Consider the following 10,699-nt stretch of genomic DNA (forward strand, 5'->3'; position numbering starts at 1 on the left):
TGCCTCACCAACAAACACGACCTTGCCTCTCAATCTCATACGATTCATTTCTGTTATAGCCTTCAACGCCCCTCCCTTCGTAGTGTAGCGTATGAACGCAAAAATGTACATTCTATCTCTCTTTTGCTTTTGTGATAGATATATGTCATTTATGCGTCCAGTCCATCGAAAAAGTTGAAACAGTTCTCGCTTCGAAATGTCCTCCGGGAGATTGTCTAAAAAGATCGAAAACGACTCATTCTCCAGTCAACGATACTCTTCTCGGTTCTAAACTCTAGGATCCTTGATTTGATTCCTAAAACTACCTCTCTCTCACCCCTCTCTCTCATTCTCTCTCTCATTCTCGCCAGTGTTTTTATTACGAGTTTAATCGGTCATACTAATCCTGTAAAGCTATGGTAAAGTATTCATGAATATTGGACATATTCCACAGCATAGCACGTAGCATACCAAACAAGGGTAAATTTGGGATAGGTGAATTTCTTTTGATCCTCCAAATTAAATGTGGATGCAAACGAATGTGATAATGGCTACAAATAAAGCAAAGGACTCTAGTGAGAGCATCATGGTGGCCTTAAGTGCTTGTTTCTAAGATGTATCTGTGCATGAATGGTTATTTTTCTCATAAATTTATAGGCACAAATGGAAAAGAAAATAATAAAAAAAATACTAGAATTGGAAAAAATATAATGTGTCTATGTATATAATTGTCATTTTTTTCCTAAAAATTAGGAGTGAGACGCAAATTTGAGACCTCTAAATAAAAACGAAGAGATTATATCATTTGAATTATAACTCGTTAATGCGTATAATTGTCATTTAGCTAAGAGGAGTGTTAGGTAGCCAAAGAATAATTACAATATAGAAATATCACGTAAAAATTCTCATTCTCTTGATAAACAAGTGATATACACCTCCTTATCACTTACCATTTTGCTGCATGTTTGAAGTCATTACTATTCTTTCCAAAATCAATTTCAGTTTCTCCCAAATCAAATCCCTAACATCTTTCAATCACATTATTATTCATTAAAATGCAATAATTTTCTGCAAAAATTATAGAAGTTAAATTAAAAATTTTTAACAACTTCTACTATATAATTTATATTTTACATATAGACTATTAAGAAATAAAAAATAAAATATAAAATATAAACAAAAATTAAAAAATAAAATTTTAAAAATAATTATGAACCCGTCATATTAAAATCAATAAATAAGCATACATACGAATATTAAATAAAAATATTAAAATAATTAAAACCATGACCTATTAGTACACATATGAGATAATTTGAAAAATACAATAAGACGTATAGTTTAAAATTTGATTATATTGATTATAAAAATTTATTAATTATAAGCATCATATGTATGAAATTATGAAAATTATGAGTACAAAATTATGGATGTTATTAATATGAAATTATGAATGTTATGTGTATGAATTTATGGATGTTATGAGTAAATTTATCAATTGAATAAATTAATTTAAGAATTTGACATTTTTTAAATTTAATTATGATAAAATTTAAAAACATCTGTGTTAATTTTATAGTTACTTAAGTAATAACTAAAAAATGATATGTGTATGGATGTAATATCTAATAAACATAAATTTAATTTTTAGATGTTAGTTGTATATAATTATGAATGTTATGTGTATGAACTTAGTTAGTACAATATAATTATAAATGCACATAAAAATACACAAAAAAATTAATCAGTTTATTACCATACCTCATCAAAACTAGTGGAGTTTTTCATATTCTCGAAAATTGATTAACTGACAACAACCTCATCGAGTGAGTCCATCTGTTGTATGTTCAAATTCTTCAGCACTTTCTACCATAGGTACCGTATTAAGGTAGAATTCAAATGACATACTATTTGTAATGACAAATTAAAGATGATTTCTTGTAAAATTCCTTAACCTATTCTAATTGTGCTTGCAATGGTATTAGAGTTGTGAATTTTGAATGAGAATAATTGAATTAACGAAAACAAAATCATATTAGGATAGCTTTCAGATTTTGTATCTCTCCATTGAATAATGATAAATGACTTAACAAAAATAGAAAATTAATTACAATAAAAAACGATAATGATAATAATAATAATAATAACTGAAACCTTTTTTTTGTTACCAAACTTTTTCCTTTAGGTAATTGGTATTTAAGCAAAGACATTTTTCCGTACCACAAGCACATACATAAAAAGAAGAAGCTTTATCGATTAGTAGGGGCTAACCTATGGGCTGAAGAGGCCAACCTCTTAACTTTTGGAGCCATTAGGGGCCGGGACCAACAAAAACCCATAGACAGGGTTGAAATTTGGTGAGGCTAGATAGTTGAGGTTGGAGGCCAGCTCTAATGGCTTGGGCTGAAATTTGCCCCTTTCTGCCAATGAAATTGTTTCTTTTCTTCAGAGCCTCATGAATAATATTATACATCTAAATTTTTCTATCAACTAAATTTAATCAAGTTGATCTAATATTAATAAAAGTTATTTTTATCATTTTCATTCACCCAAATTTTATTATTTAATTTGATTCCAAAAAAAAAAATATATGTGTAGCATTTCTCTAAAAAATCATATGAGATGGCTGATTCTTATCTCTGAGGCATTATGTTTGTCCTGCCCTCCTGGAAAAAAATTGTTTGGATGTGTTTTAAATATTCAAAAATAAGATGGATGTGTTTTAAATATTCGAAAATTAAAAGTGGTTTTTATATGTGTTTTTAACTAAAATGCATTCACATTATAGAAACAAATGTTATTTAAGGATCGCCGAAAAATGTGCTTAGAATTAATTTGATAAAACAGTAATGTCGGGGAAAAATTAATTAAAGGTTATTTTATTTATGAATTAATTTCTACATATAAGTGTTTTGCATTTATAAGCTTTACAAGTATGAACGAAATCTACTCATTAAACGCTGTTTATGTTACGTGTCTTTTTAACAGAATTTTAAATCAATTCAAATCAATTAACCCACAAATATATAACTTTCATTTTTCAAAAGATTTCGTTTCTTTTTTTTGAGTTTCTTGCCAAATTTGTTGGATCTCCTTCGTGCATTCTCTCTTTGCTTCGTTTTTTTCGATTTTCATAGTTTCTGAAATCAAGCTTTGAAATCGTTTTGAATATAATAGAACTTTCGAAATACACCTAAACGATTACATAAATACACCCAAACGATTACAGAAATACACCCAAACGGTTACAGAAATACATCTAAACAGTTACAGAAAAGATTACAGAAATACACCCAAACGGTTACAGAAATACACCCAAAGGATTATAGAAATACACCCAAAGGATTTAAGAAATACACACAAAATAGGGTGAGACAGTATATTTCTTCTTGAAATATTTTAATGTTTTGCTGGTTAAGGATGAGGCACATGGCAGAGACAATCTAGAAGAAAAACCTAGAAGAACAGTAAAACAGTACCTTAAATAATGTTTCTTCCTTTTTTCTGGTGATTTTTTATGGAGATTTGTATCTTTTCTTCTTGATTTCTTCTACTCTTCGCAAGAGTTGGAACATTTTTTGCGACGAATTAGAACGTTTTTAAAAAATCGTAATTTGTTTCGATATCTTGACGGTTTTAATTCTTCTAAATTTTTACCAAAAAATTAGTCAATTCAGTTTATGCTAAAAAATGAGGAATTAAATTAGATTTCAAATTAATACAATATAACCTAATTTGATTTAGAATTTACTAAACTCCAATTAAATAAAATATCCCTAATTTCAAATTGCCCCAAACCAAATCCTAATCTTAAAAATTAAACACAACACCCTAATCCCTTTTACCCTATCAGTCGCCATCTCTAACACACAATATCCCAGGTGTTAGAGAGGACCGCCGCCGTTGAAGGAACCATCGCCACCAGAGCCCTAGCCGTCGTCGCCGTCGGAGCTCGCTACCACTGTGAAGATGAACCGAGGCAAGCATTCTTGCTTTTGGTTTCCGTTATGTTTTTACTTTTGGTTTTTGTTCTGTTCTTGCTTCTAGCTTTTGTTCTGATTATTAGGGTTTGCGGTTCCATCCCCTTTAAAGCTACTATCGGTTGTTTTGAAGATTTTGCCGTAAATCTCACCGTCAAGCCCAGAAGGAGTCACCGTTGTTGTTGTCTCGGATAGCACTATTCTTCCTATTTTGATTTCAACTTCTTTAATTCTGAAATTTATAATGTTTCTGCCTTTGTCCTACTGCTATTTGGTTTCCTTGTGCTACCCTTACTCTAATTACAGAAATATATTTCTATTCTAGCCACTGTCGATTTATCTATTATAAAGTCATAATTGATAATGGAACTGCTAAGATCATTGCTGCTGCCATGAATTGGGGATACAGGAAATTATTGAGTTAAATTCTGCTATTGAAACATCGAGGTAGGGGCGCCTTTCTTAAACTTGTTTTACTTTCTAGAGTTGTTATAAATCGATATTAACGCGTGGAATATATTTTTGTGATTTCGTAAGTCTTATGAATTGAATTGAGTTGTTTTGGATAAATGAGATTATTAGTTTGATTGATAGATTGATCGATTGAGAAAGTTAGATATTTTGATTAATTGATTGATGTTGTTAAAGTGGTTTTTCTTGAATTATTATTGGAGGAGATTTATTATTGGCATTTAGTTTAATTTTGGAAACGGTTTGATTTTAGAAAAGATTTAATATTTAAATTTGATTTGATATCGAACCCAATTTGATATCGGAAACTGATTTTAAAACAAATTTGGAAAGGACTTGATATTTGAAAACGTATTTGTTTATTAAGAATAATTTACTATTTTGGGAAATGGTTCGAGCAGAGTTTCAGGAATGTTTTGGTTTGAAACTATTTGAGAAGGTCAAGAGTTCTTAATTATTGATTGATGTTGTTGAATGAAGTTGCTTTAGATTGCGGTTTATAGGATTGGTTGATTGGATTCTGGATTTTGTAATTTCATTGGGTTGAGTGTGGTTGTTGTGAAAATGGTTATTGGAAGTGATTTGAATGATTAACAGGCATTTGATTTGGTTTGGTTGGGACCCGAAAAGGGTGGCAGAGTCCGAATTTTAGAGGAGATGCTGCCGAAATTTTATAAAATTAGAAGTTTCATTTGAAATAATTATTTAAAAAGATTTATTTTTAAACATTATATGTTTTAAGATTGATTTATAATGAACGGAATGGAAAGAATGATGATGAGGATTTTCTTTGAAATATGGATTTTGAATGAATTTGGAAATGAGATATGGATTGATGAACGATGATGATGTTGAGAATGTTGAGAATGTTGAGATATGATCTTTGAATTATTCATATGGCTTATGAATTTGAATTATTTGAGATACGAAGTTCCCTGGATAAAGTACCATGGCTGGCCACCACGTGTACCAGGTTGAAAATTTGATACTCTGTTGACCCTATGACGTAAGTGTGACCGAGCACTATATATATTCCCGGGAATGTAACCCCCATTGAGCAATATTGATTATTTGAGAAAAAGCTATGCATAGACTCTTGGGGATGCACGTCGGGGGACAGTATAAGTATTTTCAGGCTTGTCGGGTTGGCTGGATAACCGACAGATGAGCCTCATCAGCCATAGGACAGACATGCGTCATATGTATTTGTATGCTTTGTTTGGGTTGAACTTGTTTTGGTTTGCCTAATTGCTAAACTGTTCTTAACTGCTACTTGAACTATTTGTTGTAATTGCTACCTAAACCTGTGCTTTCCTTGTTTGTCTTGCTTGTGTTTGTCCTGGCGTGCTACATTTAAGAATGAACTTTGGTGCTGGATTAATGATTGTGTTGTTTGATTGCGTGGTTGGTTTCTGATTGAGATTTTCCTATAAGAAAGGAAAGGTTTTGGATTTCTAAAAGATTAAACATTGTTTCTTTGAAAAGGTTTTGAACGATTACCTATTAATTTTTAAAAGATTCATAAGGCAATGATAATCACTGAGCTTGAAAACAGTTTTCTTATTAAATATCTTCTTATGACAACTTTGAAACTCCGTGGTGAGACCATGTGGTTAGGTTCTCACCCCCATACAGCTTTACCTTTTCAGGAACCGGATGAAGCATTATGAAGAGTTATATTGTGTTTGGTTTATATGTTGTTGTATTAATTAGATTATTTTCCTCCCTCGTCTTTGTTATTACGAGTTTGTAAGAGGGATAGGAGTTGTATGTTTTATATGTATATAATATTATGAGATATTATATAAGGAGTACTGTAAATGAATCTATGCTTGCTTGTATTTTTCTTAAGATTAGTATTTATTTCCAGTTTTCAAAGAAATCAGCGATACGGTGTCGAGTCATAGCTCACAGGCTCCTATTTTAATATTTAGTATATAAAGTAGTCGTAATACTTCTTGCTATCAGAGTGGCTGATGAGCGAATAATTTATACCCTTTTTGGCATTGTTTTTACATAGTTTTTAGTATGATTTAGCTACTTTTTATTATATTTTTATTAGTTTTTATTCAAAAATTACATTTCTGTACTTTACTATGAGTTTTTGTGTTTTTCTATGATTTCAAGTATTTTTTGGCTGAAATTGAAGGACCTGAGCAAAAATCTAATTCAGAGGCTGAAAAAGGATTGCAGATGCTGTTAGATTCTGACCTCCCTGCACTCGAAGTAGATTTTTTGGAGCTACAGAAGCCCAATTGGCGCGCTCTTAATTACGTTGGAAAGTAGACATCCTGGGCTTTCCAGCAATATATAATAGTTCATGCTTTTCCTGAGATTTGATAGCCCAAACTGGCGTTCAAAGTCAGCCTAAAACTTCTGGCGTAAAACGCCCAAACTGGCACCCAAGCTGGCGTTTAACTCCAGAAACAGCCTAAGCACGAAAAAGCTTCAATGCTCAGCCCAAGAACACACCAAGTGGGCCCCGGAAGTAGATTTCTGTATTATCTGCACTTAGTTACTCAATTTCTGTAAACCCTAGTTACTAGTTTAGTATAAAAACTACTTTTAGTGATTTATTTTAGATAATCTTTGGCAGTCTTATTTGAATTATCATAGACCATTATACACGTTTGGAGGCTGGCCTCACGGCCATGCCTAGACCTTCTTTCACTTATGTATTTTCTACGGTGGAGTTTCTACACCCCATAGATTAAGGTGTGGAGCTCTGCTGTTCTTCATGAATTAATGCAATTACTACTGTTTTTTTCTTTCAATTCATGCCTACTTCTTCTCTAAGATATACTCTTGTTCTTAATTCAGTTAAGTCAGAATGAAGGGGTGACCCGTGACAATCACCCAATCTTCGTTACTCGCTTAGCCAAGATCCGCGTGCCTGACAACCACAAGCGGTCTACATGATGTTCAACGTAGTCATTAGACGACAGCCGGAGTATATTCTCTTGGATATCTAATACATGGACCGAGTCCATGAGATTAGTATCTTCGTGGTATAGGCTAGAATCATTGGCAGCATTCCTGGGATCTGAAAAGTCTAAACCTTGTCTGTGGTATTCCGAGTAGGATCCGGGAAGGGATAAATATAAAGAGCTTCAAACCTGCGAATGTTGAGCGCAAGTGACAGTGTGCAAAAGGATCAATGGATCCTATTCCGACGCTAGCGGGAACCGACAGATGATTAGCCATGCGGTAGCTGTACCTGGTATTTTTCATCCGAGACGAGAAATTCGACAGTTGATTAGCCATGCAGAAACCGTAGAGGACCATTTTCACTGAGAGGATCTTACAACTTGCCACGGAAGGAAGTAACGCATGGTTGGAAGAAGGCAATAGGAAAGCAGAGGTTCAGAAGCAACAAAGCATCTCTATACGCTTATCTGAAATTTCCACCAGTGAATTACATAAGTAACTTTATTTTATTTTATGTTTTATTATATTTTAATTATCAAAACCTCATAACCACTTGAATCTGCCTGACTGAGATTTACAAGGATGACCATAGCTTGCTTCAAGCCGACAATCTCCGTGGGATCGACCCTTACTCACGTAAGGTTTATTACTTGGACGACCCAGTGCACTTACTGGTTTGTTGCACCGGAGTTGTGAAAAGTATGAATCGCAATTTTGTGCACCAAGTTTTTGGCGCCATTGACGGGGATTGTTCGAGTTTGGACAACTGACGGTTCATCTTGTTGCTTAGATTAGGTAATTTTATTTTATGTTTAAGCTTTTTATTTTTAATTTTTGAAAAATTCAAAAAAATAAAAATAAAAATGTGTTCTTCAGAGTTTTTAAGAATGAATTCTAGAGTTTCATAAGATATGTTGAAGCCTGGCTGGCTGTTTAGCCATGTCTAATCTTTTGGACCGAGGTTTCTACTTATCTTTGCAAGAGCCTTTTTGGTTCCCATCAATTTGGCTGTTGTATGTAATGCTCTGCTAAAGCTTGGCTGGCCATTTGGCCATGTCTAATTCTTTTGGACCGAAGCTTTAGCCTAACATTACATGATTCCTGGATTTCTTATTAAAAATTTTGTATCCCTTTACTTCTTTCTCCAAAATAATTTTCGAAAAATCCAAAAAAAAATTAATAAAACCATAAAAACAAAAAAATTTATGTTTCTTGTTTGAGTCTAGTGTCAAACTTTAAGTTTGGTGTCCATTGCATTCTTTTAATTTTCTAAAAAATTTCGAAAATTCATGCATTGTGTTCTTCATTGATCTTCAAGTTGTTCTTGATGATTTTCCTTATTTGATCTTTAAATTTTCTTGTTTTGTGTCTTTTCTTATTTTTCATATACATTTTCGAATTCATAGTGCCTAAAGTTTAAAAATTTTTAAGTTTGGTGTCTTGCATGTTTTTCTTTTCCTAAAAATTTTCAAAAATATGTTCTTGGTGTTCATCATGATCTTCAAAGTGTTCTTGGTGTTCATCTTGACATTCAAAGTGTTCTTGCATGCATTATTAGTTTTGATCTTAAATTTTTATGTTTTGTGTCATTTTATTATTTTTCTCTCTCCTTATTAAAAATTAAAAAATAAAAAAATAATATCTTTCCCTTATTTACCAATAAATTTCGAAATTTTGGTTGGATTTGGTCAAAAATTTTTAAAATTTAGTTGTTTCTTGTTAGTCAAGTCAAAATTTCAAATTAAAAATTCTATCTTTTTCAAATCTTTTTCAAAATCAAATCTTTTCTCATTTTTCTTTCATGTTTTTCGAACATTTTAAAATTAATTTTCAAAATCTTTTTCTTATTTTTATTTCATGATTTTCGAATTTATCACTAACATTTAATGTTTTGAGTCAAAAATTTTCAAGTTGTTACTTGCCTATTAAGAAAGGTTAAATCTTTAAATTCTAGAATCATATCTTTTAATTTCTTGTTAGTCAAGTAATCAACTTTAATTTTCAAAATCAAATCTTTTTAATTTCCTTTTTAAATCTTTTTCAAAACAAATTTCAATCATATCTTTTTCAAAACTTAATTTCAAAATCTTTTTCTAACCTCTTATCTTTTTAAAATTTATTTTCAAATCTTTTTAAATTAACTACTTGACCTTTTGTTTGATTTTAAAAAGCTTTCTATTTCAATCATATCTTTTTCAAAACCACCTAACTACCTTTCTCTCTCTCTAATTTTCGAAAACTACTAACCCCTTTTTCAAAATTCTTTTTAATTAACTAATTGTTTTAAATTATAATTTTATTTTATTTCTCTTAATTTTCGAATTCTAACTTAATTAGTTAAATAAAAATAAAAATATTTTCCTTCTCCCTCTTTTTAAAATTCGAAATTCTTCTCTCTCTCTCTCTCTCATCTCTTTTTGTTTATTTTATTTATTTACTAACACTTCTCTTCTTATAATTCGAACCCTCTCCCTCTCTCTATGTTCGAATTCTTCTTCTTCTCCCTACCTCATTCTTCTATTCTTCTCTTCTTCTACTCACATAAAGGAATCTCTATACTGTGACATAGAGGATTCCTCTTCTTTTCTGTTCTCTTCTTTTTTATATGAGCAGGAACAAGGATAAGAACATTCTTATTGAAGCTAATCCTGAACCTGAAAGGACTCTAAAGAGGAAGCTAAAGCACAACACTCTGAAGAGGACCTAACAGAAATTTTTGAAAAAGAAGAAGTCATGGCAGCCGAAAATAACAATAATGGTGGAGATGCAAGAAAGATGCTTGGTGACTTTATTGCACCCTCTTCTGATTTCTGTGGAAGGAGCATCTCAATTCCTGCAATTGGAGCAAACAACTTTGAGCTTAAGCCTCAATTAGTTTCTCTAATACAGCAGAATTGCAAGTTTTATAGACTTCTATTGGAAGATTCTCATCAATTTTTAGCTGAATTCTTGCAAATCTGTGACACTGTCAAGACCAATGAGGTTAATCACGAGGTCTACAGACTTATGCTTTTCCCTTTTGCTATAAGAGACAGAGCTAGGATATGGTTGGACTCACAACCTAAAGATAGCCTGAACTCTTGGGTAAAGTTGGTCAATGCTTTCTTGGCCAAATTCTTTTCACCTCAAAAATTGAGCAAGCTTAGAGTGGAAGTTCAAACCTTCAGACAGAAGGAAGGTGAATCCCTATATGAAGCTTGGGAAAGATACAAGTAAGTATATTCTATGATAGTCTGTCTGAATTGTCCAAGATGTCATTGGACCACTCTGCTGGAGGATCTCTTCATCTGAAGAAGACGCATGCAGAAGCCCAGGAACTCATTGAAATGGTTGTAAATAAC

Source organism: Arachis ipaensis, chromosome B03 (assembly GCF_000816755.2).
Source record: "Arachis ipaensis cultivar K30076 chromosome B03, Araip1.1, whole genome shotgun sequence".
NCBI classification, from domain to species: domain Eukaryota; kingdom Viridiplantae; phylum Streptophyta; class Magnoliopsida; order Fabales; family Fabaceae; genus Arachis; species Arachis ipaensis.